The following is a 25,615-nucleotide window of genomic DNA, read 5'->3' on the forward strand; positions in this document are numbered from 1 at the left end:
CGAGCCAACAATCCTTGCATCTGTGCCAAAGATTACATCATAGTTTCTCTGTCGTTGGTGCCTTCTGTATCATGTTAATTCTTTCTACCATCAAACTTATCCTGGAAAAATATAGTAAGAAGGCTCTTGTATAATATATTTTCTCTTTTATTATTGGGATAATATATAGAGAGGTTACAGTTATATTCATTACGTAGTGCATTACTTCTTGCACATTGATGCCCCTTCTCATGTTGTTTTTGTCCCCATTTCCCTCCCCCAAGCCCCTCCCAATGTCATTTCTATATCACACTAATTCTTCCTACCATCAAACTTAACCTGGAAATACATAGTAAAAAGGCTCTTGTTTAATATATTTTCATATTTATGCTGCTAAAGAAAAATAAAACCAAGTAAATATTATCCTTTGATCCACTCTAAATGAAGAGTTCTTTAGTAAATAGCCTGCAAAACTACTTTTTATCTTTTGTATTTTATTCATTCATTATTTATTTTTATTTTGGGGTTGGTAAGAGTTACATTCACCAGGTAATAGGTGCATTATTTCTCACACATTGATATCTCTTGTCATGTTTTTAGAACAGAAATGTCCTGACATGCCTAAAAGTGAAATGGTTTCCTTCTTTTTCTTTTTTTTCTTTTTTGTTTTTTGTTTTTTTAATTTTTATTTTTGTTTCTGATGTGGGGCTTGAACTCTGGGATGGGTGTGGTCCCTGAACTCTTCAGCACAAGGCTAGAGCTCTACCACTTGAGTCACAGCACCACTTCTGATTTTCTGGTAGTTAATTGGAGATAACTGTCTCACGGAATTTCCTTCCTAGGCTGGCTTTGAACCTTGATCCTCATATCTCAGCCTTTTGAGTAGCTAAGATTACAGGCATGAGCTACAGGTGTCCAGCTGAAATGTTTTCTATTTAAATAAAAATCTCATGATATTATTATGAGCCATGGTGGGCCAAACCTTTAAAAAGTATCAGTGAGGGGCCGGGAGTTTGGCCTAGTGGTTAAAGTGCTTGCCTAGCATGCATGAAGACCCGGGTTTGATTCCTCGGTACCACATATAGAAAAAAAAGCCAGAAGTGGTGCTGAGGCTCAAGTGGTAGAGCTCTAGCCTTGAGAAAGTCCAAGGACAGTGCTCAGGCCCTGAGCTCAAGCCCAGGACTGGTAAAAAAAAAAAAAAGTATCAGTGAGCAAGTAATCCTTACTGTCAAGATTTTCCTAAGACAATTATTTGGATATTTCCATTTGTTTGTCTTCTGTTTCTCTGTCTTTTTCTTTCTCCCTCTTTTTCACTCACCTCTCTCTCTCTTTCCTTTCTCTTTCTCTTTTTTTTCAATTTATCTTTGCACATATAGTTAATATTATTCCATTTCATAATAAATCTTTAGAATGCTAAGACTACATAATTTCATAAATGGTAAGAACACTATGGGGTTTCTTCTTTCTTCTGACTGGTGGCCTTCCCATCCATGACACCGAAAGGATAGCCACTATAGACTATTTTCTCTACTAGTTTTTTCCTCCTGAGTATTAAAATGAACTCCAACAGAATAAACACTGTTTGTACTGCCACCCCAAAACTGGAAGTTCAGTTCATGAAACACTAATACTTATCAAACCAGATCAATACTCAAAACCAAAGGGGAACATGGAATCAATTACATTGCTCATCCAGGGAGATGACCACTGGATATTGTGTAGCTTTGGTGTCAACTGTTCAATAATTGTTTTCTGTCCTCACAGAGAGCGTGGTTCACTTATCCAGTTTAGTTGTGTCCCTAGTCCAAATGTTGCCAAGATTAAGTGATTATGATTATGATTATTGTTATTATTATTATTATATTCTGGTTGGGATCTTTTAGGAAGTCCACACCTGGTGGAACCCAGAGGCATCTGTCAAGGCAAAGGCAGTTCTTGCTTCCAATTATTTGTGCCCTGCAGACACTTCTTACAAAAGAACTTTCTTCACCAAATTGTAGTTATTATATCTGGAGGCATTTTTTCTCTTTTCCAAGATGCCTCTTGAGACCAAAACTTCTGACAGAATTGCAACTTTGTGACACTAAAAGTTACAAGAATCGCTCATTATTTTGGTTTTTGCACTTCCTGACATTTTACACATTTATAATTGCTTGAGTTGTCGTCTTTCCATTCAGATTTAAATGGAAGTCTTTGAGACATTTTCCTAACCTTTGTTTCTTTAGTTAAGTATCAGAAAGCGGAGCTTCTAAGAAGCTAGTGAAAGTATCAGTGCATTTAATTCATTTCCAATAGTGTCTTAAATTCAGTGTTCTTTTTTCTTTCAAGGTTTATTTTCTGAATAATGTAAAGGTTTCTAAAGATAATGATTGCATTTAAAAGGGATAGTTTCAGTGATGATACTGTGGATTAGTATTCACAATTTGACCTTTGTATTTCTAAACCAAACAAAACTTTACATGTAGTAAAGATATGACAACATTTGACACAATTATGATTAGAATATCTAGTTATAACTCTCTGCAAAATACATCAAATATATTGTAACATCATAATCAAATTCAATACTTCCATTTGGGTAAAATAGAAGAAATATAGATCTAAACAGCATGTCAATAACAGTCTTGTAAGTTCTGAGACTATCTTAACATTGAAAATCTATAGTGGTTTATTTTTGTTAGGTCCTAAGGTTTTGGAGATTTTTTTGGTTGGTTTGATTGTTTACTTTGGTTTTTGTTCTTTTGGCTGTGGGACTTGAACTCAGAGGCTGGATGCTGTCCCAGAGCTCTTTTGTTCATGGCTAGCACTATATCACTATAAGTCACAACTCCACTTCTAGTTTTTGAGTGGTTAACTGCATTCAATCATCTCACGGGGAATTTTCTGCCTGGGCTCGCTTCTAATAATGATCCTCAGACCTCAGCCTCTGGAGAGTCGCTAGGATTACAGGCATGAGTCACAAGCACCCGAAGAAATTCTACATTTAAAACTGCTTTGTAGATGTAAGCTCTTTCATCTTACATATGTTTAGGACTCTAGTATATTTGCACAACCTGAAACTAAACAATTGAAGCTACAAATCTGTATAATTTGCATTCAAGATTAATGTATGCATACAAGTGACTGCATGCTTGCATCTATGTTATAAAGTGATACATAAATAATTCTGGGAAATAACACTGATTTTAGTCAATTGTAAAGACCAGTAGAATGCCAATAATTGAAGTATGCATTTAGAAGATTGATGTATTATTTAAACATTTTAATATTTAAAATATTTCTATATTTTAATATTTTATTTTGATATTTACTATTTAAATTTTGTCAGTGGTGGAAAACTGATAATGCTTAAAAACAAGTAGAACCACTGAAGTGAACTAGTGCCAGCCATTATGAAATGGCTTTTCAAAGAGTATTCTTTTGGAGGACAATGAGAGGTAGAAGTCCTAGGAAAAAGTTTGGGAAAGCTAGACCAGCAAGAGAATTCTGCAATTAGAAACCGGGAGGAAACTTTGTTTTACACACTCAGCAGTCCATAGAAGCCAAATTCATACTCTTAATCTAACTTCCATCAGAAATAAGTCTGATATTAAGTAGTATGTGTATACATCACTTTAAGTTTCAAGCCTTGTAAAACCCACTTGCATTAAAATTTAAGTTTTCTGTTTGTGATGGAGACAGTCACCCCATCAGTTGGTGTATTATAGGTGTCTAACAATAATATCCTACAATATGTGTCCTAAAATATGATCAAGCCCAATATTCTTTGTGAGAAGATCGACCATTAAGAATTTACAGATATTTCCTTGTCCTTACCATTCAGAGAGCTACATTTAAAGTTTTCTAACAATTAATTCAAATCACCTAGCTTTCAGACTTACACTAAGTATTAAACATATAAGCTAATATCATAATAGATATTGTCATGTTTCTCAAAACTGTATTGCCAATGCTTAACATGTACCTTCTAAATTACACTTGTTATAACATAATAGTGCCCTCAAGTTGGTGTGCTTAATCATTCATAGGAAGGAAATTAGAGAAATGAAATCTCATGTCTGAGACCAATCTCTATGGCAAAATGTGATTAATAGTATTTCTGGACTCAGAGAAAGAAGCCATGAAAGTGACACTGTGGTTCAAAGTGGTAATGCAGTAGCCTTGTATTAAAGAGTTCAGGGACACTTCACTGCCCAGGCCCAGAGTTCAAGACCCACAAATGAGAAAGAGAGAAAGAGGGGGTGGGCAGGAGGATATGAGCCAAATAAAAGTTCTTAATCTGGATAAATTAGTTAAATTAGTGTGATTTGGTAGGAGCTTCTCTGCTAGCTATTAAAAGTGGCAATCTGTTGTCTCTTGATCTTGTGGTGAAAGTAGTACAGGTCTTTCCCAGTAGTAGCTGTCAGAACAGTCTGTTAACTTACATTCTTTACTTCTGCTCCCAGCTAAAGACAACTCTCCAGGACCAGTAGATTCAATATGATTCACAGAGAGCAATTTTCAATTTCTGTGGCTCTAACACCAAGGAGTACATTCCATTAAAAACATTTCCCACATCACTCCTTGATTGATAGTGTTTCAAATGCTGGACCTGAATTGCCATTTGACCAGAGTTAAATTTCATAGATACAAACCACAAGTAACAGCCACTCTGCCAACAAATGATTCAAGAATGCTGTGTGGAGAGGGGTTTTTGCACTTTAGTAAAATCAATATCAGCTCAGCTGCCTGCTGAATGATATTGCTTAAAGCATTATAAATACCATGATCAAGAAATTTAGCTTCACTTTCTTCTATCAGGCTCACCAGTGCCTTTTCTAATCAGTGGAGTCTGAGCTGAACAGAAGTAGGATGTATGAAGCAGGAGGTTTAGTCGTTAATGTTTAAATAGTGTGGTGATACCACAGCCTTGCTTGGCTTTAAGTACAATGTGAAGTTGTATTCAGAAGCTGTAATTTCTGGCCCTGCAGATAATCTTGATGGGTTCACAGTGTGATGTTGGGGTCATGATATTAGGATTTGGGATTGCAAGTTGAGAAACATCAACGTAAGTCATTTTTAGGGTTTGTCTGCTTGTCTAAGACTTTTCCTTTGGCACCATTCCCATTTGCAGCACAATAATAAAATTACCCATTTGTGTAATGTATTTATTCAAGAAAATTACATTGGGTACTTAATTAGTAATTGCCATAACATTTCCCCAATAAAACAGATGTCTGCAATATTTTGAAGTGAAGTAATTGTAACGACTAAAGATCTAAATCTCTGAGAGTTTGGAACTGGGTCACAGCTCTCAGTTTACAAAGATTGTATTTAGTTATTTGAGGGACCAAGTCACAATAATGAATAATATCTATTCTAGTCACTGCTTCTTTATGAACTAAAGTACTTGATGGTACTAGTGGATACGACCTGACTCTCTCTATTATTTCAACCCTGTTTATTTAATAAAGAAGTTAAAAGTGAATTAAAAATAAAGAGTTTGCATGCTTTGCTGTGAAAATTAAATTAATTATATAAGGTTCCAATAATCACCACATGTTGATAAAAATTACAGAATATTAGTTAAACATGATTTCAGAGGAAAACTATAGGAAAATCATTCCTATTCATTTCATAAGTTTAGTCTCTATAGTAGAAGTCAAGATACAGGTTCTGTAATTAAATTGTAAAATTGAACTACATAGCTTTTATTAGTTTTATTGAAGTTAAAATGATAAGAACGAACCTTCCTTCCTTCCTTCCTTCCTTCCTTCCTTCCTTCCTTCTTCCTTCCTTCCTTTCTTCCCGCTCTCCCTCCCTCCCTCCCTCCCTCCCTCCCTCCCTCCCTCCCTCGCTCCCTCCTTCCTTTCTTCCTTCCTTCTTTCCTTCCTTCCTTCCTTCCTTCCTTCCTTCCTTCCTTCCTTCCTTCCTTCCTTCCTTTCTTCCCCTTCCTTTTTCAGTGCTGGGGATTTGAGGACTTGAGACAGACGATCTAACTGAAACCATGTTCTCACCCTTTACGCGTCTCTTTTTCTAATAGGGTCTTTTGTATATGCTCATCTCAGTCTGGCTTTGATCTTCCTATTTACCCTTCCTGAATAGGTGAGATGAAAAGCATGTACTATCACACTCAGCTTTTATTTAGTTGAGACGAGAGTCTTGTGATCTTTTTTGCCTGTGATGGCTTCCAATTGTCATCTTCCCAACCTTAGCCTCCAAAGTAGCTGGGCTTAGCCACTGTACCCTGTGACTCATTGATCTGTGAATTAGGTTGTCTCTGGATTTCATAATTAAAATGTCAATTTCTAATTGTTCTGTGTTTCATCTAGGATCTTGAGCACTGATTTTTTTTCATATATTTTCTATTGTAATTAATAGAAGGGTTACATTATATTTGCCAGATAGAGGTGCATTACTCCACATACTTTGATACCCTTTCTCATTTCTTGGTCCCCATTTCCCTACCCCCCACCCCCACGCCTCATCTTGTTTTCCCCCCTTCCCTATCCAATTTCAAATAACCAAATACAAATATATCCAATATATCAGATAACAAAGTGAGATACTGTAACAATATGAGATAACCAAGGGACAGCAAAAGAGATGAGAGATAACATAGTACATTAAGGACAACAATCACTCATTATATGGCTTTTGTTTCTGTATCCTAGAGGTCCTTTCATTTAGTGTCCTACTATATGTATCTAGGCTTTGTTTTATTGCAAATCTCTGCTAGGAGAGCCCAAGGTTTCTACTGATTATGACAAATGAGGGAAACCATTGAGCCTATGTTCCTTTGAGTCTGGCTTACTTCACTTAATATGATTTTTTCTAAATCTTTCCATTTCCTAACAAATGGGGCGATGTCATTCTTTGAGCACTGATTTTTATTTTTACTTTTTGAATTTACAACCAAGGTAGTCTTCTTTATCATCTGTCTTTCACTAAATAGTAAAAGACATGGCACCACACTAGAATCCATATAATACATTATAAATCACAAGCAAAGAATTCATTACTTACTTTAAGGCTTTGTGAGACTTAAGATTGCTATTTCAGTTGAAGTTGACTGTAAGAAGCAGGCAATATGCTACCTTAAAACTCTTTATCCTATGTTGATGGCTTATACCTATAAATCTATCTACTTAAGAGGCTGAGATGTAAGAATCAAAGTTGAAAGCTAGCCTGGCCTAGAAAATTCATGAGATTCAACTCCAGTTGAACATCAAACAGCATAAGGTGGAAGTGAAACTGCAGCTCGAGGGTTACAACACTAGCCTTGAACAAAAGCTCAGTAATAGTGCCTAGGTTCTGAGTTTCAAGCCACAGAACTGGCAGAATTGGCACACATACACAGAGACACACAGACACATACACAGACAGACAGACACACACACACTTTTCAATATTCAAATTAAAGTTTAATACTTGATTTATTAATATGCAAGTTAAACAAAGTATTTTGCACCAGGCTAAAAAAAATCTAAGTTAAAAAAAATAACAAAACATGAGGATAGAGTTACTAAGATTCACATGCTGATTTATAGTGCAGTAAGCAGCTGAAGTGGCCAGATGTTAATTTTAATTACAAGGAAAATTATAGCAGAAGCACATTAGTTCCAAAGAGTATATAAACAGAAATCTTCTGTTCTCTCTGTTTTGATGCAATACTGCAGAGTCATTGGTTGTTTATAATATTATCTTATAGGTTTATTTAGCAAAATAAATTAATGAAGATCTTAAAAAAACAGTTTTAAATATTGTTAAACTTGAGGTGAATTCAATTATTTATTACATGTGCCTATTTATAACCAGGTTATCTTGAGGCTACAATTGGACTTAATATACTGGTAAAATTAGGCCTGCAAAATGTTATATTTTCTACGTAAATTTTAATTTACATAGTTTATAGTTTATGACATATTATTTTCAACTGTTGTGAACAGTGGTCTTTAAACAGACTAGAAAATTATCTGCAAGGAATTTGTGAAAATGGAAGTAATGGAAAATACAGTCAGGGACTCTCTAAATGTTACACATCAGAGTCACAGATCCTCCAACTGCTGTAAGGTAGAGTCAGGTATTGATGAGTGTTGTAAAGTGAGAGTTGATGTAAGTGAAGTTAAAGTCAGGGACTATTGTGATACAGAAGGCCAGAAACAGGGATCCTCTAACAGGTATGAGCTAGAATAAAAAGTATCACATGAGTTGCAAGAAAACAATGCCTACAAAATAAATGAATCTAGTGGTCTAGCGGGAAACTCTTACAGAACAGTGGATTTGTTTAAACTGCAGTTTTCATTTCTTTTCCTTTGGTCTCAATCCAGGGGCTTGAATTTAAGGCCTGAGTACTGTCCATGAGCTTCTTTTGCTCAAGGCTACTGTTCTATCACTTGAGACACAGCTCCACTTCTTGGAGGGGGGGGGAATTAATTGGAGACAAGAGTCTTCTGGACTTTCCTTCTCAGGTTGGCTTTGAACCATGATCTTTAGATCTCAGCCTCCTGAGTTTCTAGGATTATAGATGTGAGCCACCACTGCTTGGGAAAACTGCAATTTTATATGTTAGCTTACAAGGCAAGTATAGAAACATTCATTTAACTTCTTTCAAAATAGGTTCCCTTCTTGAATACTTGTTTGTTAAACATGACATTTGAAACATGGTGTAAAAATCAATGTTAATAAATTCTTTAGTAAAAAAATTTGATTTTATGTTATCTAAGTATCTCCTTTAGAGATACTTAAATAGCTGGTGTGATGTTGTATAAAAATCTCAAATCAATTCAATTATCATATTCATGAATTGAAATTTATATATAAAATCAAGAACTACAATTTGTTATTTTTGCTTTCAGTATTTAATTGGAATAAAAGGAATTCCTAAAAATTTACTGAAGTAACTTCTAGAATATCACTAAGAACAAAATATAATTATAGGCAACAGAAAATTCAAATAGAAAATAATCTACAATGTGGAGTATTCTATTATTTGCAAAATGCTTCCCTAAGACCATTATTTCAGTGTGCAATCTTAGATTTATTTTTAACCAGTCCTGGCTTGAACTCAGGGCCTGAGCACTGTTCTTTGACTTTCTCAAGGCTAGAGCTCTACCACTTGAGCCACAGCACCACTTCCAGCTTTTTTCTATGTATGTGGGACTGAGGAGTCGAACCTGGGTCTTCGTGCATGTTAGGCAAGCACTCTACCACTTGGCCAAACCTCCAGCCCCAATCTTAGATTTTTATCAGGACAAATTAAGACACCAACGTCAGGTCAACCAAATGAAGATGAGCATGTTCGAGGTAGGCTAGGCTTCTCTTTTTCAACTTTGGAAATGCTAAAGGTGGCAGCAGGAAGTTTATCCAAAGAAGTACTACAGAATTGATCATCAGGGGCCAGGAGCATGGCCTAGTGGTAAAGTGCTTGCCTAGCATGCACGATACCCAGGTTCAATTCCTTGATACCACATACACAGAAAAAGCCAGAAGTGGCCCTGTGGCTCAAGTGGTAAAGGACTAACCTTGAGGAAAGCCCAAGGACAGTGCTCAGGCCGAGAATTCAAGCCCCAGAATCAGCAAAAGAAAAAAAAAAGTATTGCTCACCACTGTCAGTCAATTCATAGTTCTACAGAGTACATTTGATTGGAAAATCACCATTTCTATGATCATTACATCAGATCTTATTTTTTCAAGGTTTTATAACAAACTTTATCGAAGTACATCATATTAGATAGGAAAATTTGTGTCATGGTATGTGCTGAAATTATGTCTAAGGATGATTTTGAATGTGCATTTTAAACCCATTCAACATCTAACATTTTGGTACTTTCTAGTTTGGTTAACTTACAAAATTGAGAAAAAAGCAGAAATCAAATAACCCACTTGGTAACATCAGAATTTAACAGATAATAAAAAAGATAGGTGTTGGGGGAATCAGTGGAAGATGGCTGTGGTTCAGCATAAGTCTTTCTGAGCTCTTGCCAAGATACCAGTTCTAGCATGGTAGGGGAAAGTTCATACCCAAAGATCCACCCTAAGTAAGCTTTAGCCCCACAGAGATCTCAGTCAGAGAGGAGAAAGGCAGAAAACCAGAGCAAGAAGACAGCGTGGAGCAGCACCAGTCGCTCAGAGCTGCCTCAGAGACAAAGCCTCCATCCTGCACTTGAGCATACAACGCTTCTTGGCAGCTCAGACCCGCTGGCTGCACACAGAGCCACACAGAGCCTGCGCGAGCTCAGAGCCAACACCCAGCCATGCTTGGACCTGCCAGCTTCACGGAACCAGGAAATCCAGCAATTTGTGAGTACCTCCAAGGAGAAGCTTCCACTTCTGCTCGCAGAAAGGCATTGGGAGGGAGTCCCTCCCCCTCCAGCTGAGATCAGTGCCATCTTGACTGCTGGCAAAGACCCAGCCAAAGCAACTGGAGCCTGAGAAATGGTGCTGGCAGAGCCATCATTCAAAAGGGCAAAGGTTTTCCCAGAGGCAGCTTAGCAGGAAGCCCGCCCCTGGTACTAGCGGAAGTTCCTCCCATTGGGTGGGGCTACGCTCCTGGTAAACAAAGTGCTTGGGGCTCCACAGGCAAGCAAACTGATCAGAAAAACCCAAAAGCCAAATAGCAGGAGAAAAAGACTTTTTGAAGTGTTTGGATCCAGAATTTAGTGTAGACACAAGTTCTATACCCTGTTCCCCTGACAACAACAACAACAACAAAAAACCTGAAGAATACCCCCCCTCAGAGAAGAGCTCACACCAATACTCCTCAAGCTCTTCAACAAACTGGAAAATGAAGGCTCTTTGCCAAATTCATTCTACAAAACCTCTATAACCCTCATTCCAAAACCAGACAGAGATTCATGAAAGAAAGAGAACTATAACCCATTTCTTTGATGAATATTGATGCACAATTTCTGAACAAAATGCTGGCCAACCATCTACAACAACTCATCAAAAATTTATACACTATGATCAACAGGATTTATCACAGAGAGGCAAAGCTGGTTCAACATACACAAATCAATTAATATAATTCAACACATCAACAGGAGCAAGGACAAAAATCACATGATTGTCTCATAGATGCAGAAAAGGCATTTGACAAGATCCAACACCCCTTTATGTTAAAAGCTCTGGAGAAACTAGGAATCCATGGAACATTCCTCAATATAATAAAGGCTGTGTTTGACAAACCCACAGCTAGTATTATACTTAATGGCGAAAAGCTAAAGCCATTCCCTCTAAAATCAGGAACGAGACAAGAATGCCCACTCTCTCCACTCCTCTTTAACATAGTATTAGAATTCCTAGCCAGAGCAAGAAAGCAAGAAGCAAGCATAAAGGGGCTCCAAATAGGGAAAGAGGATGTGAAACTCTCCCTCTTTGCAGATTACATGATTCTGTATTTAAAGAACCCTATAGACTCAACTCTCATGCTGCTTGAGCTGATTCAAAACTTTGGCAAGGTAGCAGGGTATAAAATTAACCCTCAAAAATTAATTGCATTCCTATATGCCAACAATGAGATGAACAAGGCAACAATCAAGAAAGCAACTCCTTTTGTAATAGCCTCAAAGAAAATAAAGTACCTAGGAATTATCTTAATTAAGAATGTAAAGGACCTTTTTGATTAAAACTTTAAAATCTTGAAAAAGGAAATTAAATCAGAACTGAGGAAATGGAAAAACCTCCCATGCCCCTGGATTGGAAGAATTAATATCGTGAAAATGGCAGTCTTGCGAAGGGAAGTCTACAAATTCAACACAATATCCATCAATATCCCTATGTCATTCCTTAAAGAAATAGAAGAGGCAATTCTAAATTTCATATGGAATAATAAAAGACCCCGTATAGCAAAAACACTTCTTAGCAGAAAGAACAGCACAGGAGGAATTTCAATACCAAACTTTAGACTGTAATACAGAGCTATAGTGACAAAAATAGCTTGCTACTGGCCCAAGAACAGGCCTGAAGACCAATGGAATAGAACTTAGGACCCAGATATTAACCCACAGACATATGGTCACCCAATCTTTGATAAGGGAGCCAAAAAAATAAAATGGAAGAAAGTCTTTTCAACAAGTTGTGCTGCCAGAACTGGTTAAACACTTGCAGAAAACTAAAGTTGGGTCCTTCTTTGTCACCCTGCACCAGGATTAACTCCAAATTAATCAAAGACCTCAAAGTAAAAGCAGGTACACTGAAAACTTTACAAGAAGGAATAGAAGATACAATAGGTCTCCTTGGCACAGGATGAAACTTTCTTAATAAGGACTCAGAAACACAACAAATCAGGGAAAGTCTGGATAAGTTGGACTGCATTAGACTGCAGAGTTTCTGTATGGCAAAGGATATAGCTAGCAAATTAATTGGAAAGCCTACAGAATGGCAGAAGATCTTCACTAACCATACAACAGACAAAGACCTCATATCTAAAATATATCAACAACTCAAAAAATTGAATCACTCCAAAACTAATCTCCAAAGAAACAACCATCCCATTAAAGATGGGCCAAAGACTTCAAGAGAGTCTTCTCTGAAGAAGAATCAGTAATGGCCTATAGACACATGAAGAAATGCTCAACATCTCCAGTCATAAAAGAAATGCAAATCAAAACAACTCTAAGATTCTACCTCACTCCATGTACAATGGCCAGGATCAAGAAATCTCATAAGAGCAGATGCTGGTGGGGATGTGGCCAGGAGGGATCACTACTACACTGTTGGTGGGAGTGCAAACTCGTTCAAGCACTATGGAAAACAGTATGGTAGTTCCTCAAAAGACTAAACATAGAACTCCCCTATGACACAGGAATTCCACTACTTGGCATTTACCCAATCGTCCAGAAACAAAGACATACTAAATCCACTAGCACAATGATATTCACTGCAGAACTATTTACCATAGCAAAGATACGGAACCAACCCAGATGTCCCTCAGTTGATGAATGGATCAACAAGATGTGGTATTTATCCACAATGGAATTTTATGCTGCTGTAAGAAAGAACGACATCGCCCCATTTGTAAGCAAATGGAAAGACTTAGAAAAAAATGTTATTAAGTAAGCCAGGCTCAAAGTTCAATAGTTTCCCTCATTTGTCATAATCAGTAGAAACCTTGGGCTCTCCTAGCAGAGATTTACAATAGAACAAAACCTAGATACATAAGGCCATACATAAGGACCTCCAGAATATAGAAACAAAGCAATATAATGAGTGATTGTTGTCTTAATGTACTATGTCATCTGTCATCTCTTTTGCTGTCCCTTGTCTATCTCAATTGTTATAGTATTTCACCTTGTTATCTCATATACTCTATATATGATTATTTGGTTATTTGAAATCAGATAGGGAAGGGGGGAAAACACGATGAGGGGGGAGGGGGGGAAGGGAAATGGGGACCAAGACATGAGAAAGGATATCAATGTTTGTGAAGTAATGAACCTTCTATCTAGTGAATATAATGTAATCTTTCTATTAATTACAGTAAAATATATGGAAAAAAAGAATGTTGATAAGCTTCATGCTTACAAATGTTTTGTCATAGTTTACCATCATATTTGTCACAATTTAAGTTGCTGGATTCTACCTTCTCTCTGGTTTCAGCTAGCTAAATTTAAATCAGCTACCTTCTCTGTCTCAAAGTCATGGATAATAAAACTTTATGACAATCAAATAAAAACTGCATTAAAACTGTGACCAACCTTGATTTCTAAAAAAAAGTCATATTAAATGAAGTAAGCCAGACCCAAATAAACATAGGCTCCATGGGTTCCCTCATTTGTAATAATTACTGTATGTTTAGGATTCTTCTAGCAGATAGGATCACAATAACCCAAAAGCTATGTATATATGGCCATATAGGATGATGCTTAATGAAATGAGCTCCAGGATATGGAAACAAGAGGTTTGTGATTGTTGTTCTTAATGTACTGTGTGGAATTATTTCTTTTCTCTTTTGTTTCCTCTTATGGTTTATCTCATGTTATTACTGTATCTGAGTTTGGAACCTGCTTTATTATATAAATGTTTATTTGTTTATTGTGAAATAGGGAAGGGAGAGGAAAAAACAAGATGACTGGAAGGGGTATCAGTGTTCAAGACATAATGTACCCACTATCTGAATAATGTAACTGTAACCCCTTTATATTTACCCCCAAAATAAAATACAATAAAAAGGATTTGAAAAAAATCAAACAAATAAATAAATAGAGGAAGGTGGGGAGAATGCCATCAGGAAATTGAAGGGAAGGTGTTAGGTCAAGAGGAATAGAGGAGAGTCATACAACAGGTTATACTGATCAAAATCCACTGTAGCTATTGTTGATTTGTCCTATGAAATTCCTTCATATTATTAACTAAAGATAATAAAACAACTAAAATAGATAGCTATCTATTTATGTGTCAAAGCATCATATTATACCACAGTGTACACAATTATGACGTTAATTAAAATATATTATTGAAATAAAAAAGGTGTTAAACCCAGTACAGTATGATATACATACATATTCCTATGCATATGCAAATACAAATACATATAATTGTATCTCAATTTATATAACATAAGTTTTTCTGTGAATAAAAGTGTTTAGCTAAATTCTAAATGATAACTAAAGGTAATGATAACAAATGGTTATAATTCAGTGAAATTGAGGATATTGGACTTAGCAAAATATTAATATGTCACAGGCCAAATGTATTTGTTATAATGTAAGGATGTACTTAACACTTGCCCTACTTTATTTAGGGAATAGTTGAACTTCTACAAGTGAATCCAAAGTGGTCCTTTAACCTAATTGTTTTCAAGATTAAGGGGAATTGGTGCCTTTTATACCTGTCAGTGATTTTCAAAAATTATTTCATGTTGAAAAGAAAATCTTTTCAATTATGTAGCAAATCACACTTGAGAAGAAAACACATTTCATAAGTAAATGAAAAGAATTATGTACCCTTCAATGAGATGCTGTATTTTCTTCATATGTTGATTCCTAAGTGCTTAGATGAAAAATAATTACATATTAAATATAAAGGTATATTGACGTGAATATTTCTCTGCTTATTTTAAACATTCTCTAAATCAATAGAACCAATATGACTTTATATTGCAATTTATTTACTAAAATTAAAAATAATCTAGATACAAATGCATCTATTTCTATATATGAAAACAAAATTAAATGTTCCTTATATGAAAATGAAGATTTTAATAATAAGTTGGATTGGCTGGATGTGAAATCACTTCATGGGTATTTGTAATTATATATTGCCTTGCTGATTAGCAATACATATTTTTCAGTATTCAGATTTAAACTCTGGTCCCCATGCTTACTAAACAGAAGAAATATGATGCATGACTAGTCCAAGAAAAGATATCAAGGGACTCCATATGACAAAAAAATTTAAAAAATGCAAAAAGATGGACTGGGACCTAGCCTAGTGGTAGAGTTCTCACCTAGCATGCATGAAGCCCTAGGTTCCACATACAGAGGTGTCCTTGGTACCACATACAGAGATAAAGCCAGAAGTGGTGCTGTGGCTCAAGGGGTAGAGTGCTTGAGAAAGCCCAAGGACAGTGCACAATCCCCGAGTTCAAGTTCCAGGACTGACAAAAACAAAAAAGCAACAAAAAATGCAGAAGCGGTTGGGTGCCTGTGGCTCATGGCCTGTAATCCATTCAAAGCCAGTCCAGGCAGAAAAATCTCAGGGAAACCTTCATCTCCAATGAATCCCTCAAAAACCGGAAGTGCCACTGTGGTTCAAGTGGTAGAGTACTAGCCTTGAGGCTCAGGAACAGTGTCTAGGCCCTGAGTTCATGCCTCACAACCAACAACAACAACAAAGGAAAATTGCAAAAGGACTGGAAGTATGGCTCCTGGTAAGCTGATTTCCTAACAGGAACCATGAGGCCCTGTCCTGCATTCTTCATTAATGGGAGTCAGGGAACTCTTTCAGAACTCACTTATTGCTTTGTTTTTCTAGGGTTGATTAAAGTGATCTACATATGAGTCTATCATCTCCAGGGCACTGAAATAGTAATCATTCCTTTCAGACTTGAGTAGTCTTTTCTTGTAAAATAGTTTTGGCTAATAGTGTTGCTAAGGTGTAAGGAGAACAGATTTGTTATGTCCCAGCTTTTTAGAGGATAAACTGTCTTTTACAGTTACCTAAAGTATTAGATAAGGGGTATTATAAATGCCTTTTTTTATCATGTTAAGGTTATTGCTTTATCTTTTAATTGCAAGAAACAATGAAAACTAATTTGAAGAAAAGGTAAATAAATTTGACTCATAGTTACAGAGAAATGTGGGTGATAGTTCACTGAAATGAATAAACAAGCAAATAATTGATACTTTTAGGACTTACAGCTTGGTAATTTTTTTACCCTTTGCATCCTTTTGTGTGTGCAGGCTCATTTTCCTTTTACTGAACATAAGTTAACAATAAATATATTTAGCCAGTCTAGAGGCATACAACATCTATAAGAATTCATGGATTAATGTCAAAAAGGTACTCTGCTTTTCTCATCCTTTCCTTGAATTATTAGGGAGTTATAGCAAAACTTTGCCTACTTCTCTTAATCATTCCTATGACTAGCCAGAATCAATGGCTTGAAGAAGGATGAAAAATTACCTGGATATGCAAAAATGATGGCTAACACATTCTCATCAACTTTGTCATCAACTTTACAATATCCTTGTACGTGCTTCTCCAGCAGCAAGTAGGGAAAACGCTAGGCGTGGTGAAAACTCTCACTGTGATAGACTAAAGAGAATTTAGCATATTTTTTTTGCCAGTCTTGGGCTTGGGCTCAGGACCTGAGCACTGTCCTTGGACTTTCTCAAGGCTAGAGCTCTACCACTTGAGCCTCAGCACTACTTCCGGCTTGTTTCTATGTATGTGGTACCAAGAAATAGAACCCTGGTCTCCATGCACGCTAGGCAAGCACGCTACCACTAGGCCAAACTCCCTGCCCGAATTTAGCATTTCTGTTATCTTTTTTTCTAATCAGCTTTGGAAAGATAAGAAAGCCACTAAAGAGCTGTGGACTTTATTCCTCATCCATATGGTAACTTCAGGTCTGTTTCTCTAGCAAGTTTAATTTGTATGAGTAAGAATTCCTGACAAGCTCACTCTGCTGTTGGAGACAGATCAAAGAACCCTGAGCTTAATTTGATCTCTCTTGCAATATAATATGGAAATTAAAAAACGGACTCTGTTATCAGGTTGCCCTAAATTGGGATCCTGCTATGCACCATTGAACAATTAATTCAATTTTTTTCTGTGCCTTTGTTGGTTTATAAAGTCAGGTTAATAATTGTACTTTTGTGGTAAAGTTGTTCAATGAATTTAATTACCAAATGCTTATAAAATATTTGGCAAAGTGCCTCGTGTATGCAAGCACTGAGCAAATATTAGTAATAATTCATATTAGCATTACTAGTTCCCTCCTTGTGAAGCTTTTAACCACAAGTATAATCCTGTCCTCAAGCTTCAATCAAAGAAGATTCCTTTCACTGGGAGATATGCTTGTCCCCCTACCTTCCTCAATATTCTATTTATTCTGTAGCCTAGCCCTTTCAGCACTTCTCTGTAGGCATCATTCTCATCTACTCCTTCAGAACCATCCTAGTTTCATATTAACTGTCACATTGTTTGATTGTGTTTTTAATAATTTACAATCCAGATAGATGGTAACATAGCAAAATTGAAAGAGCTAAGAGAAAGGCAGTAGGAAGTATGAAGTTAGATAGAGGAGAAACAATGAATTGAGCATAGGCCATTCATTTAAAGACTTGGACAGCATAAGAATGCTTATTTGGAAACTGATCCAAGTAATTCGAGTTCCTTATTTGCATAATGCAAAACTGCTTTTGATAATTGGCTTTCTGGCATGTGTTATTACCTAAAAGAAGGTAAGGAAAGGTCAGGCAGTAATTGCTACTTTAAAGGATATCATGGAGATGTCAAAATATCCCTTAAGCCAGACCACTTCAGAATCATTTAGAAAAAGACTGTTCATGGGTGGAGCACATTTGTTACTAAATACGCAAACTTGCAAACACAGTTTGGCTTCCTCTCTGATGTTATTTTCTGTGCTGAATTTATATAACTTTATGAATGAGAAGATATTGAGTTAAAATATTTGCATGGAAGCTTAAAAGCCTTCTTATTTGTAAGGTTGTAGATCATATTTATAAGATTGGTAGAGAGGGGATTATAACTCTAACCTTTTTTTTAATGGAAGAAACTTGTGAAAATCATCCGCCTATCATGCAGTTGATAGAAACTTTGATGTACATATTGTCAAATAAGTTTTCTAGTTAATAGAAAACAGGGCAATCCATTTATTCTGTTTTTCTAATGTTTGAGATTTATTTTAGACAAATCATCACTATTAAGATTGCTCATAAATGAATTTGAAGATCAATGGAATTAAATTGGGACAGTTCTAAAATGAGAATTCAAGTGATGGTATTCCCGAGAGTTCAATTATCTGAGTTAAAAGTGTTTGTACTAAGAGATTTTGGTACATAACTGGCACAGTTCTCTGTCACATTTTCTGTTTCCATCCCCTTTCAGTTTCTTTTACAACTCTCTTTGGGATATTACTAGTATGTTAATTGTTATAAAGGAAAATATAGCCTAAAGGTTTATGTACCAGTAGCCACAAGTCACAAAAGATATAGATATGTACCAGTTCTCTGCTGAAACAAAATCAAGTAGAATAATAAATGTTCACAAGATAGGCAAATTTTCTTTCTTTCTTTCTTTCTTTTTTTTTGGTAATGGTGGTGAGGCTTGAACTCAGGGCCTTGGTGAGGTCCCTAAGTGTCTTTGTGCTCTACACTTGAGTCACAGCATCAGATCTGGCTTTTGTGCTGAGTAGTTCATTGGAGATAAGAGTCTCAGCTTGGGCTGGCTGTCTGGCCTAATGGTAAAGTGCTTGCCTAGCATGCACGAAGACCGGGGTTCAATTCCTCAGTACCACATACCTAGAAAAGACCAGGTGTGGGACCGGGAGTTTGGCCTAGTGGTAGAGTGCTTGCCTAGCATGCATGAAGACCCAGGTTTGATTCCTTGGTACCACATACATAAAAAGAAAGCTGGAAGTGGTGCTGAGGCTCAAGTGGTAGAGCTCTAGCCTTGAGAAAGTCCAAGGACAGTGCTCAGGCTCTGAGTTCAAGTCCAGGACTGGCAGAAAAAAAATGGGTTTACTGCCTGCCTCAAAGCTGGAACTCCAGATTACCAATGTGAGCCACCAGAAACTGGCAGAGCTATTCTTTTTTCATTTTTTTTTCCCTCAGTTGTGGGACTTGAACTCTGGGCCTGGGCGTTGTCCCTAATTTCTTCAGCTCAAGGCTACAGCCAAGCCCCTTAAGCCATAGCACCACTTCTGGTTTTCTGGTGGTTAACTGAAGATAAGAGTCTCACGAACTTTAGTACCTGGGCTGGCTCTGAACCACGATCCTCAGATCTCAACCTCCTGAGTAGGTAGGATTCCTGGAGTGAGCCACCATGCCTGGCTTTTTGTTTTGTTTTTTTTAAAGGTATCATATCTGTTATCCATGCTTATGTTGACTTTTGATTTCATACGGTATGTTTTCTCCAGAAAGTAGGAAAAATTCAAATGATGAGGTAACTCCTTTAAGAATTGTCAGAGTATCCATCTATGCTTAAAAAATTGGGACTAGTTTTTTTTTTTTTTAATGCATGTTCCAACTTAGGAACAGCCTCTTCTTAATAGCAGTGTCTCGGGCACTTGATCCACAGAAGGAAGTAATTAAATTTAATAGACGCAGTCCTCATTTTGAAGACACCCTCGATTGGAAATAGCAGGGGGGTATAATTAAGTCTAATGGAAACCAAGGTTTGAGAATGAAGATACATTACCAGGCAAGCAAAGACAGTCTAAGTCTACACAGTTACAATTACCTGGCTAATCAGAGCTTCTAGCTTTGTTTGTTTCATATTATTCAACCAAAGGAAAGCTGGAGGGTTGAGACTTATTTATTTAGTTAGTTTGAATTGCATTTTTAATTGGATTTAAGTGACTATAAACCACAATATTAGATAAGCTCACACACATCCACAGTCAAATGGAGAATTTAAAGAATTAACTGAGTATTTCTAACCAAAATGACATTTTCTAAGAAATACAGATAGATATTCAAATCAGAAAATGTATACCCTAAACTGTCTGGAAAGGTGTCAAACTTGCCATTTAAGCTTTGTACGGTTTATCACAAGTACAGCTTCAATTGAATGGAAAAACATTTACTTACAGTTCAATCCAAAATGATGCTTGCACTTCTATCTGTTACAGATGAAATCAGCACGGCTTAATAAAAGGACTCTTGGTCTAGAATTAAGAGCTGATGCTGTCTGTGGTATTTCATCTCACTTACAAACCCATTGTTTGGTTTTCCTTTGTGGTATTAGCTTTGAAAGTAGGGCTTCCTATGCACTCAGCTTGCTTGGTTAGATGTCACTCTATCATTTAAGTAGGCATGGGTTTATAGTATCAAGTTGCCCACCGATAGTTTCCTTTCTCATTGTTCCTGGACTTCAGATATTTGCAGTTTTTCTCATTGCTATTATTGTTACAATGATAGATTTTTCTACAGAGGAGGGTATCAATGCTTGGTAAAGTTATACGTTTGATGCTGCTACATTTCTAGTGCATGCTAATTTTGGAGGAACTCTAGATGTCTGGCTTTTTTTCTAATTATTTTGGAAATGGAATGTTACAGATTTCACTGTTCTCAAGCTTTGGATCTGAGCTTTCTGAGTAGCTACGATTTTAAGAGTGAACCATCAATGCCTGGCTACTTATGCTTATATTTGTTAAACAGATACTAAGTGTAAAATATACCAGTTATCATAGAAAATAGTAGAATGAATATGACCCAAGATTTAATTCTTGTCATTGCCAAGCTTGGAAAATAACTAGAAGAATAATTTGTAAAAGTAATTGTGATCAAATGATTTAGTACTGGAATAGATGTTTACAGAAAAGTTCTTATGAAGCAATGGAGAAGAAATAAATAGGCTAGGTCAACTGAAAAAGAGTATGTGAATGTGTTACTTTTTCTGAGTCTTAAATAATGAGAACAAAGACTCCAGGGAACAGCTTTGAAGATCATTCAAGCATAGTATGGGCCCCAACTCTTGAAATTCTTGGTTGCCTGGAGGATCTGAAGTGAAATGGGATTGGGGGTAGGAAGCTCTGGTTGTTCAAAGAAAGTGAGACCTGAGGTAGAAAAGGAAAACTAATGCCAGATCAAAAGCAGGTATGTGAAGTATGTGTAAGAATTTGACTTTACCCTTGGGAAAACAATCTTTCTATCCAAAGATGTTATCTATGTTCTCAAAACAGTGTCTCATATAATATGTTGGAGAAATATGAGTGAGAAAATAATTAGCATAAAATTTTGTACTATAAAATTGTATTAAGGACTATGCCTGAGATCGTCAATAGGTAATTAATAAATTAGAAATCTAATAATCTTCCTACTACCTTCATGCTCATATAAAACATCAGAAGTATAAAGGCATTGATTGTATTGGTCACATTTTAGAACCACATTAAAGAAAGGGAAAATGTACCTAGAAAGAGCTTGATTGCAGATGTGTTTTAAGGAATATTAAAACAGAATATATGGTGTAAGAACATGTTATGTATGAAAAAGATATCATGACCAGCAACCAAGGAAAGTTAGTGTCTGACTCAGGCCTTACAAAGATCTGACTAGAAGGCCAGAATCACATTTCCTACATCTAAGTTTTAGATATTAATTAGATACATATATTTTGGGTGTTTACCTTCTCACTTCTGACATTGGGATAGATGTGATCTAATAAATGACACAGTTTTTGTCCTCACTGAACTTACATATGATCATTGAAGTTTCTTGGACTGAGGAGTTTCTTGGAGTAAGTATCATGCACTAAATTGGTCTCTTATCCATCACCAGTGACTTAATAAAAAGAATCATGTGGATACAAATATGTGAATTTTGGTTTTGGAAAGCCCAATGAACATTAAGCTCCAGAGATACAGTGGGATTGATAGAAGTGGACTGTGGACTGTATATGTTGGGCCATGAGAAGGAAAAGCAATTATGTAAGGAGATACAGACTTATCACTCATAGAAGCAAATTGTAGATACTGAAAAGGAAAATTAATGCTTTACCAAAACAGAAAAAAGTATATTTTTTTCCTTATTTGATTTATAAGACCTTTCCTAGTTGTAAAAGTTCACCAAGTTGACATGAGATTTGGTGTTTCACGTTCTTTAAAGCATACTTCCTTCCCTTTGAAAATATAAGCTTGATTTTTAAACAAATAGAATTTCATAAACAAAAGGAGACAGCTTTTATCTCGAAGTGAAATGAAACAAAATTTAGTAAAAATGCATTTTCCCCTAAAAGATGTGACCATGATCTTATTTAAAGCAGTTCTATAAATAAAGGTTCTGCAATTCATAACATACTTTAGGGAAAGAGCAAAGTTCAACTGTATTGCTCCTTTAAAAATATCATTCTTGAATTGTGATAGCCCCAGAGAGATTTATTTTCATGGATCTATATGCTCTTAACAGGCACTGTGAAAACAGAGTGTCTGAAAGATGCTTATTAATTAATGACTTTGGTCACTGCAGCAATTTTAGTGTTTCCGTTAAAGAAAATGGCAGTGTTATCAAAAGTAACCTGTAAAGTGTTACTGAAAATCTCTGGTGATCATCTCTCTATAAATGCATTGTTTTTAATTAGGCTCTGGTTTTGAAAGCAAGAAGGGTCAATGAAAAGAAATTTAATCATTCCCAGCCACGGATCTATATCTTTACAAAATTCAATTATTTCTATGCAGTGTGACACAAGAAACATTTGGCAACTGATTAAAACAATTCTTAAAGCAAATTATAGCACTGTCAGAAAACAAGAAATCACAATGTCAAAACACAAGGACATTTCTATGCAAAATGTCTCACAAGTGTGTCTTTGACAGACGATTTCTGTCTGCTTGTTATATTAGTTTCATTAATTTAGTCCACATCAAACAAAAGAAAAAAACAGAGTACTTCAATACATTTGAAAGAAAAATCCTCAAATGAGTAATATTCTCAGAGATAACCCAAGTAGTCTTGTGGGGAAATTTTATGCTTTAATTTTATCCAAACTTACTCAGCACTGTAAAAGTCAGTGTATAGGTTTATGGGTATACACATTCTAAAATAACTACATTTTTTGTAGGAAAGAATTATATAGAAAATGTACTACTAGTATGTAAATGCCATAGATTTTATTTATGGCTTTCTAGGTTTAGTATAATATAACACTAAGTAGTTTGTAATACATTTGATAGCTATCTTTGTTGTTGTTGATGCTGGTGGTACTGGAGTTTGAACTTAGGGCTTTGTTCTTTCTAAGCAAGTGCTCAGCCACTTGAGGAAATACTCTAGCCTCTCATGGGTATCTTCAAAAGAGGCCTGATGAGTTTACATAGGTAGGAACCCTGGGTCCTACAGTATGTTGTTAAATTGACTTCAATTTAAGTATGACTTATGTTGTTTAGGGAAAACTGCATGTTTCTTCTCTTTAAAAGCTTAAGGAAAAATTCAAAGGTATGCAACATAGAAGGATGAAACTTTAGGTTAAGAGTGAAAAAATATTTTCTATAAGATATTATTTTTTTCTTGTTAATGTGTTAATGTGCTTCCTGTTTTGAATTCATATTCAAACACTAGAGTCTCATATCTAGTCTTATTAAGTCATTCGCATCTGTCTTGCTTGATCCAGTGAAGTAGTTTTGGCTTCAGTTGGGACTCAAAGTTTTTGTTTAAGTATATTTATATAAGGTAGAAGCAGTCAGCAAGTGTATGTTGACCTATTTTAAATTACTTTAAATTATTTTGTTGCATTATAATAGATACTGTGGGACACTTACAAGACTCAGAGTACAAATGAAATAAATACTCTTTACTGCTGCAAAATAACCATTAGGCCAGGGTGGGTGTCTCTGAGATCTGAGGATCAAGGTTCAAAGTCAGCATGGGCACTAAAGTCTGTGAGACTCTTATCTCCAGTTAACCTCTAGAAAACTAGAAAACGAGAAATGGGTCTTGGCTCAAGGATAGAGCTGTAGCCTTGAGGTGAACAGCTCAGATACAGTGCTCAGACCTAGTTCAAGCCCCATCACACACACACACACACACACACACACACACACACACACACACACACACGCAAATTACTTTGGAAAACACATACACACACAATTTACAAATAGAAATAACAGAAAAAGAGAATTTGAATCGTAAAGTTTGTAGGTATGCCTGCTATATTGAAAAAAATAAAAGTTTATATGAGTCAATTCTCTTTTAAGTTACAGAATTCCAATTTAAACTGGTTCAGGAGTTATATGATAGATGATTAGATGGATGAATGGATAGAGAAATAGGTGTAGGAGTTTGTTTTGATTTCAGAAATAATGTTTCAGAAGTACTTTGGATTTGATTGAGGAACTCAAATGATGTAATCTGGAGTTTATTGTGTATCTCATGTGTTTGTAAGTGTGGACACACATACAGACATACATATGTTCCTTCATAGTGTGTTCTTGATTGTGTAGCTTCCTCCAAAATTTACAGGTGTACATACTCTCCCTTGAGGAGAGATTATCTCTGTCTAAATAATTAAAAGAAGGTTCCAGGACTGGGAGTCATTCTTTTATCTTCTTTTGTCTTCTTAACTGGCAAGGAGTAAACTGGACTGGCTGTTAATGGTTTCATGAATCACATTTTTGGGTTGAGAGACAAAGACAACTTCTTAAAAGTGAAAGGGAGCAGATATGGTGTAAACAAAAAGGAACCTGAGTATTCTGATTCCAGGTAAAGGGGATAGAGGATTAAAACCCCAAAGGCAGCAAATAGACATGAAATATTAGCAGGGTCAAAAACAAAAAAAAAATAGAAGGACAAATTTTAGATCCTAATATCACATCTCACGGTGGTGTCCATTGTCATGTTCTAACAGCAAAATTCATGTTGAATACTGACCTCCAACTTCAGTGACCTCTGCTCATCCCAATTCCGCTCTCCCATGACAGGTGAAACAGGACTTGTGGATGAAGACGAGTCTTGGCCTAGTTAGATTCTGTAGCTTTGGGGCAATGTAAAGCTGAACATTCTCGAGATTCTAGATCTCCAGAATCATATGTTTGCATATGTTCTAGTAAGACATATTCTGCCACTTATAAAACTAAACTCATTCAGTGTCTCCTAGGCTCAACTAATTGCATATTGCTGAATTCATTGTCTTCTAACTTTTGTCTGTTGAACTGGTTAGGATTCCTGCTCAGAAAACCTCCTCTATGATGGTCTAATTAAATATTATTTTTCTTCAATTTGTTTTATTTAAATTTTAGAATCTAATTGATTTATTCATATGGCAGTGAAAATTTCCTTCTCCTCACCATTTACTGGTTTTATCTTTTCTAGAACAAACACTGCCCTGAATTTCTCATGAGTTATGCTACATATGGATCATGCACAAAATTATGTAGTATACAAAATTATATAGTTAGATTATTTAAGTTCTTTCTTGAGATCTGTCTTTTAAAACCTTATATCATCTCTTCTAAAATGTTTCTAGGTCC

Source organism: Megascapheus bottae, chromosome 33 (assembly GCF_031878675.1).
Source record: "Megascapheus bottae isolate mThoBot1 chromosome 33, mThoBot2.hap1, whole genome shotgun sequence".
Taxonomy (NCBI): Eukaryota; Metazoa; Chordata; class Mammalia; order Rodentia; family Geomyidae; genus Megascapheus; species Megascapheus bottae.